The sequence below is a fragment of the Crinia signifera genome, chromosome 11 (assembly GCF_055691185.1).
Source record: "Crinia signifera chromosome 11, ASM5569118v1, whole genome shotgun sequence".
NCBI classification, from domain to species: domain Eukaryota; kingdom Metazoa; phylum Chordata; class Amphibia; order Anura; family Myobatrachidae; genus Crinia; species Crinia signifera.
The window spans coordinates 106,240,117-106,248,505 of record NC_139227.1 but is presented as its reverse complement, the minus strand read 5'-3'; positions in this window follow the sequence as shown (position 1 = coordinate 106,248,505).

Sequence of the window (8,389 nt, the reverse complement as noted above, 5' to 3'; positions counted from 1 at the left end):
TTGAGAATAGAATAGTGTGGCGAGCGCAGCGAGCCACCGAGCCCGAAGCGTGGCGAGCGCAGCGAGCCCCGCGAGGGGACGCGGATACCTTCACAGGTAAGCGCGTCCCTTCGCGGGCTTCACAGTTGTCCACATGACCACGGACACCTGTGAAGCCCGCGAGGGGATGCGCTTACCTGTGAAGGTATCAGTGTCCCCTCGCGGGGCTCGCTGCGCTCGCCACGCTTCGGGCCTCGGTGGCTCGCTGCGCTCGCCACACTATTCTATTCTCAACTCCACGCCGACGTGGATAGTAGGGCATGAAAAGGTCGGAGGACGCGTACCGCCGCCCCTCGCGGGGCTCGCTGCGCTCGCCACGCTTCGGGTTCACGTGGATAGTGGGGGTGGATTTGTATGTCATTCCATTTTGATTAATGATGTTTTTTTTATTTGTTTTGTGGAATTGCAGTTGCTGTTATCGGTGAATATACCCCGTAAAATTTAAATTAACTACACAGTTTTGCACCGAATAATGTAAGTTGTGCTTAAATTGTGCTTCTAATTAATTTGTTAATGTTCCTCAAAATGCCTTTTTTTCCAGTGTACCACCCCCACTATCCACGTGAACCCGAAGCGTGACGAGCGCAGCGAGCCCCGCGAGGGGCGGCGGTACGCGTCCTCCGACCTTTTCATGCCCTACTATCCACGTCGGCGTGGAGTTGAGAATAGAATAGTGTGGCGAGCGCAGCGAGCCACCGAGCCCGAAGCGTGGCGAGCGCAGCGAGCCCCGCGAGGGGACGCGGATACCTTCACAGGTAAGCGCGTCCCTTCGCGGGCTTCACAGGTGTCCACATCACCACGGACACCTGTGAAGCCCGCGAGGGGACGCGCTTACCTGTGAAGGTATCCGCGTCCCCTCGCGGGGCTCGCTGCGCTCGCCACGCTTCGGGCCTCGGTGGCTCGCTGCGCTCGCCACACTATTCTATTCTCAACTCCACGCCGACGTGGATAGTAGGGCATGAAAAGGTCGGAGGACGCGTACCGCCGCCCCTCGCGGGGCTCGCTGCGCTCGCCACGCTTCGGGTTCACGTGGATAGTGGGGGTGGATTTGTATGTCATTGGATTTTGATTAATGATGTTTTTTTTATTTTTTTGGTGGAATTGCAGTTGCTGTTATCAGTGAATATACACCCAAAAAAATAAAAAAAAGTTTACACAGTTTTGCATCTAATAAGGTAAGTTGTGCTTAAATTGTGCTTCTAATAAATTTGTTAATGTACCCAAAATGACTTTTTTTCACAGTGTACCACCCCCACTATCCACGTGAACCCGAAGCGTGGCGAGCGCAGCGAGCCCCGCGAGGGGCGGCGGTACGCGTCCTCCGACCTTTTCATGCCCTACTATCCACGTCGGCGTGGAGTTGAGAATAGAATAGTGTGGCGAGCGCAGCGAGCCACCGAGGCCCGAAGCGTGGCGAACGCAGCGAGCCCCGCGAGGGGACGCGGATACCTTCACAGGTAAGCGCGTCCCCTCGCGGGCTTCACAGGTGTCCGTGGTGATGTGGACACTTGTGAAGCCCGCGAAGGGACGCGTTTACCTGTGAAGGTATTTGCGTCCCCTCGCGGGGCTCACTGCGCTTGCAACGCTTCAGGTGCGTGTGGATAGTGGAGGGACACAAATATATAATTACTTCTGTTGTCAAATGTGGTGTAAATTGCATTTATTATATCATATGCTATCAATATCTCAGATAAAAGCTTTGTTTTTTTCTCGGATTCTATTTCAGTTTGATTGTGATTTTTTGGCCCTTTAAGGGAATTCGTTTGAAACTCTCTTCATTTTTTTACACCTGCTACTGACTGAGGTAAATATTAGTCGTTTTTTTGTAGTGTGTTAATGAATAACAGTGCAGTGCGTTAATTTTTTTTTTTTTTTTTTACAGAATGGCCCGTCAGGTCGATAAAACACCTCATGAAGAAGTTGATCGATCTCTACAAAGAGAATAGATGTCTGTGGCGACAAGATCACATAGATTTTCACAACCAGGCAAAGAGGAATGAGGCCTTTGGGAAGATCTCGGCCTACGCTCAGGGCCATCTTAACAGCAGTGTGGGCCCCTGGGCAAAGCAATGTACTGGGGCCCTTACCCATTCTCCCCTCCTAGGGGTGGAAGGTGGTATCAGCAGCAGCTTTGATGTCCCACGGGGTGGCAGGGGGTGCTCTATCTTCCACTCAACATGTAGGACCTGGAGCAGCAACTTCTGCTAATTACTCCTTCACTGCACAGGAGGTGGGAGGGAGAACACTAACGTGTGGAAGGGGGCACTGAGCTGAATGAAGGGTCACTTGTAAATTACTTCCAGGGAGGTAGGGGGTGTTTTATACGCAGGGGAGGGTTGGATAATGGAGTGGGCTTAACATTCATAATTTTCCGGTAGAAGGGCAGCTTGTTTGACTGCAGATATCACCATTATCTGGAAATAGATTTCTTAGCCTTCAATAGTATAAAAACCTAGAGTCCCAGCTTTCAGGAGGTGCTGGGGACTTGGGGATCAGAGATCAGGAGCCAGAGCAATCCATTGACAAAAATATAAAACTGTACACCAGACGTTTGGAGCTGGAGCAGGGACTGGCTGCTGGAAGGCTGATATCTCTGGTTCCGGGTATGATAGAGAAAAGCAGCTAGTGTCCACAGAAAGGGGAGAGTCCCAGCTTTTGGAATATACTCTTAGAAAAACTCTAAGTCAGATAGAACCTGAGAAATATGACTAGAAGGTGCAATTAACAGGTCAAATGTGGACTGCTGCTTTGAAGTTGGATATCTCCAGTTCCCCAGGGCCGATTTTCAAAATTCTGGTATCCCTGGAAAAAGGGGATCCTCAGCTATCAGAAAAGGGCCCTTATACATCTGGGGCCCCTGGGCAAGTGCCCATTAAGCCCATATGAAAAGACGGCCCTGCCTACGCTATGAGACGTGTCCCTAATGCAGACGTCACGTGGGTCCGAAAGAAGTTTACTAATATGCGGACAGTGCTGGTGAAGGAGCACAATCGGGTCCAGCAGTCGCGATCTTCAGGAACTGACCCTGCAGATGTGTACCAGCCAAAGTTGTGGTACTATGACCGTATGCTCTTTATTGTGGAGGATCAAGGAAGGAGGGAAACAGAGGGAGCTGCTACGGATGAAGACTCTTCATCCAGTGCACAGGAGAGTGCTGACGTAGTAAGTATCTAGTTCAAAAATGTTCTGCATGTAAATGTAAGTGAAATGCAATGTTTTAACTTTTTTTTTTTTTATTTTATTTTCGTTTTAGGTAGTTCCCTCTGAGTCAACGCAGCAGGGTGAGTCGTCGTCGGAGGTGGCGCCTCCTGTGGTGGCGAGCACGTCATCAGCTCCCCCCAGGAGGCGTAGAAGGAGACAGGCGACAAGACCTGCTGCTACCGGCCAAGAATATTGCTGCCCCTACAAGGAGGAAGCAGTAAACAATCCCCCAGATGATTGCAAAATGTTTACCAATCATGTGTGCGCAGAAATGCGAAAGTGGAAGGGTTCAACACAACACCACTTTAAGCGTGTGCTGTATGGCCTGATGTTGCAGGCAGCAGAGGATGATATCTGTGCTGACTGCAACGGAACGTCATGCCGCAATGCGCACAGACAGCCACCATGCCCACACCCACATCACCCCCCCATGTTCAGTGCGCCGGTTGCTCCTCCGCCTGCCCCTTACTATGCGCCGGGACCCCCTATGCCACCTCCCACTGATCCCTCGACTTTGCCTGGGACTGTGTACTCCGCATTGCGGAATGTGCAGCCCTCCACCCCAGGCGAAGAGCGTTATTTAAATTATTAATTTGGCTAATTTGACTTTTAATTTATAATTTGGCAGCAATGTTCTTGTTTCTCTTCCTTTCTGAGTTCTCTATAATAATCAGTTTTTAGTCATGTACTACAATTTTGGTTGGTGAACGTTGCAGTGCGGTCTTCCTGAATTTTGCGATGGCTGTACTTGTTTTGCTCCTTCACTAACCACTGTTCTGCATATTTGTAACTTCTTTCGGATTCATGTGATTGTTTGCATTAGTGGGCACAGTTTTGTAGTGTGCCGTGATCTTCCCATGCCTCATTTCAATTTGCCTGGTTGTGATAGCCAGGCATCTATTCTCTTTGTACTGATCGATCAACTTCTTCTGAGTTTGATGTTACTGGTGTAATTGTGTGTGTTTAATTTAAAAAATTGTGAAAAAGTAAAAAAAAAAAAAAAAAAAAAAGATATTCATATTGTTAAAAAAGAAAAAAAAAAAAAAAGATATTCATATTGTTAAAAAAGAAAAAAAAAAAAAAAAAAGAAAAAAAAATATAAAAAATTTGACATTTATATTGTTAAAAAAGAAAAAAAAAAGAAAAAAGAGAAAAAACATAATATTTGTATTTATTGCTTAAAATAAAGCTGTATTTAATGTATATTTTTGTTATGTAATGGTAAAAATAAATGAAATGGCAAAAATGTTGCCGTAAAAAAAAATTAAACGTCAAAAAAAAACAGGTTTTCAATAAGTAAAAAACAAATAAACGTAAAAAATTAAAAGGTTTTCAATAAAAGTGGTTAAATCTATTATCATGTGTCGTGTTATTTATTATTTCAGGTGTAAATGTGGGGTTAAATTTGAAGCAGCCATGTGAAACCATGAGATGGGTGCTTGCAATAAAAAATATTGCGTCGCTCGCATCGGGGGCATTGAATACTGACATTCAGTGCTCCCGATGGGACCGATAGTTCAGGTGTAGTTATAAATAGGGTGTAAACTGCAAATGTGGGTGTAAATGTGGGGTTCAATTGGAAGCAGCCATGTAAAACCATAAAATGGGTGCTTGCAATAAAAAACATTGCGGCGCTCGCGTCGGTGGCATTGAATACTGACATTCAGTGCTCCCAATGGGACCGATAGTTCAGGTGTACTTAGAAATAGGGTGCAAACTGTATTTGTGGGTGTAAATGTGGGGTTCAATTGGAAGCAGCCATGTAAAACCATGAAATGGGTGCTTGCAATAAAAAAAATCGCGTCGCTCGCGTCGGGGGCATAGAATACTGACATTTAGTGCTCCCGATGGGACCGATAGTTCAGGTGTACTTAGAAATAGGGTGCAAACTGTATTTGTGGGTGTAAATGTGGGGTTCAATTGGAAGCAGCCATGTAAAACCATGAAATGGGTGCTTGCAATAAAAAAAATCGCGTCGCTCGCGTCGGGGGCATTGAATACTGACATTTAGTGCTCCCGATGGGACCGATATATGGTAATACACCAGATATCGGTGAATTCTTCAATTATCGCGTCGGTCGCGTCGGGGACAATGAATACTGGCATTTAGTACTCCCGATGGGACCGATATCTGGTAATCCACCCGATTTCGGGAAATTCTTCAATTATCGCGTCGGTCGTGTCGCGGTAATTGAAGCATGGTACACGATACACACGATTACAAAAAATCAAGAGAATCGCGTCCGTCGGGGGTGATCGCGGCCCTTAAAGTGCACTAAATAAGAGCCGCGACCACTCCCGATTGTGGCCGTGCTAGGAAACAAGTACCTTATTATTATTATATGTATCATTCTTTTTCATATATTTCAGTACCATGATTTCACTACCTGCAAGCCACACACAGCCCTCAAACACATTGGAAGCATATCTTTCTACACTTCTCTACATGTAAAGGTTGGTTTAATTTTAGGTAAGATTCATTCAAAGACCTGCTTATATATGTCAAGGTAGTTATTTTATAACCATCTACACCCATTCAGAAAGTCTTTTTGTATACTTTAAAAAGCAGGACACTCAATTCACAGAAGTCGACATGTGTCAACTTTTTTACTGTAACACCAACATAACTTTATTTAAAAGTTAAACCAATGTGGGAACACATAGATAGTGATTAAAATGCCACATTAAAACATAATAAATATACATGTAATGAGGGTTAAAATGTTGTTTTATTAGGGTGTTTATTAAGGTAGACAATTGAGTTAATAGAAAACAATTATTGAATAACAGTTAGAATAATTAATTAATTGTCTTAATTATAGTTCAAAGGCAAGATTTGCAGTACAATATATGTGAAGGGTATGCCACCGTGCACAGACGTACTCTCACGATTGGTGACACACGCTGAGTTTTCCCATTGAAAAAAGGCGAGACCCGTCCGTGCACTGTGGCGTACGCTCCGATATACGGAAGATGTCGGTGTGAAAACTGACGAGACCCGTCCGTGCACTGTGGCGTACGCTCAGATATACGGAAGATGTCGGTGTGAAAACGGACCAGACCCGTCCGTATACAGTGGCGTACGCTTTGTTGTACGCCAGTTAACGGTGTCTAAGAGGAGACCCGTCCGTATACGGTGGCGTAGGCTCAAGTGTACGCCACTCCCCATTGTCGGTGTTTGTGACCGTCCATATGCGGCTGTTCTGTGGGCGGACTTTCGCTCACCGTCCGTGTACGGGAAACGTACGGTGAAACGGACCATACGTACGTTTCACCGACCTTACCAGAATAAGGCCCTTAATGTACATAGCCGCGCATGCACATGTCATCTATACATGGGGATGGCAAGGCACTGGCAGGCTGTTTTAGCCAGCAAAAGGGCAGGATGCATTTTGCCCTTCAAAAATTGGGCAGGACCCGGCGCCCTGCTTATAGCCTTTTAATGGATTGCAGATTAAAATTTAGTCTTAAACTCTTTGAAATCACTCAGGTTCTGTAATATTTGACATAACTCCCATAGGGCAGGATGTACCAAGCACTGGCGATACATTCCACCACCCATTGCATATGTACTAACATATGTGAAGAGCAACGATAGGGTAGCTCTCCCGGTAAGAGCTGCAATTTGTGATCACCGCCAGTGCCAGGACTTCCAGGTCTATGGGGGTTATGTTTGGTACAGTGTAACATACGTACGGTCCGTCACACCGTACGCTCACGGTGAGCATAAAGCCGCCCACAGAACAGCTGCACACGGACGGTCACAAACACCGACAATGGGGAGTGGCGTTCACTTGAGCGTACGCCACAGTGTGCGGACAGATCTCCCTGCTAGCCACCGATACCTGGCGTACATCTGAGCGTACGCCACAGTGCACGGACGGATCTCGTCCGTTTTCCCACCGACACCTTCCGTATATCTGAGCGTACGCCACATGTTCTAATATTGTTCAAAATAAGACTTTAGAGTGTGATAGGCAGATGTTGGAATCCTTTGTTAGAGATATGTGATTGCAATAATGTACTTGGTGGCATCTTACATACAGAGTGTGCTACATAAAATTCATAGCAGATATTAAAGTGCATAATGTATGTTGTTGGGCAAAAATATAAAGATTGTGTGCAAAATAGTGCCCATGGCCTTAGGACATTGAACCACCATTGCAAGTAGAAATTGAGTCCAAAAACATCCTTGTTGCTCTTAGACGTGGTTTATGTGTCTTTTTCATAATAAAAAACTGGTATGTTTGTGTTACAGTGAAATAGTTGACTCGTCGACTCCTGTGAATTGAGTCTCCTGCTTTTTAAAGTATAAAACAACACTTTCTAAATGGGTGTAGATGGTTATAAAATAACTACCTGGTCATATATAACCAGGTATTAAAATGAATATTACCTAAACTTAAACCAACCTTTACATGTTGAGAAGTGTAGAAAGATAAAGTTCCAATGTGTTTGAGGGCTGTGTGTGGCTTGCAGGTAGTGAAATAATGGTTTTCACTTAATAGGCTGCAGCATTGCTTATTACATTCAGGTGTAAGTGTTTGACTAGTAATCAGCATTAATTAGCAGACCCAGGCGTCCGCTCTCATACGGTATCTCTAGGGGTGGTCTGGAGCTATCTTTGGTGTCCACCTGTTTTTGGGCTAAAATGCAAGGTGCGTTTGCCGATCGAGGCGGTTGAGGCACCGTGCATTTTGTGTGCACACCCCCGTTTACGCCTAGTTTTCCTCATTATTCCGGCCGCTCCCATAAAAACGCCCACATGTCGCCCACAATGACCGTGCTCTTGCAGACAGGTTTTTTTGCACGGAAAGACCCGTCCGTGAACGGTGTGAGGTCGCCGCACATGCGCATTGCGAAAGATACGCATGCGCAGATTAAAAAAAAACCCGATCCGACCGTATACGGTGCCACCGTACCAAACAGAATAAGGCCCTATGACCCGGGAGTCCCTCTGTGCATGCGCGGTGTGACATGGTGGGAACCATGTTGTGATCCTTCGCACAGTAGCACTGTGGAAAGAAGCCCATAGGATTCTGGGCTAACTGCAGCTGGCATTGCCCACCACGTCGAAGCGATTTTAGTACATAGAGAAATGCATCAAAAACTCAGAAAACTGGGTTTTTACTAGACTTCTATATTAGTA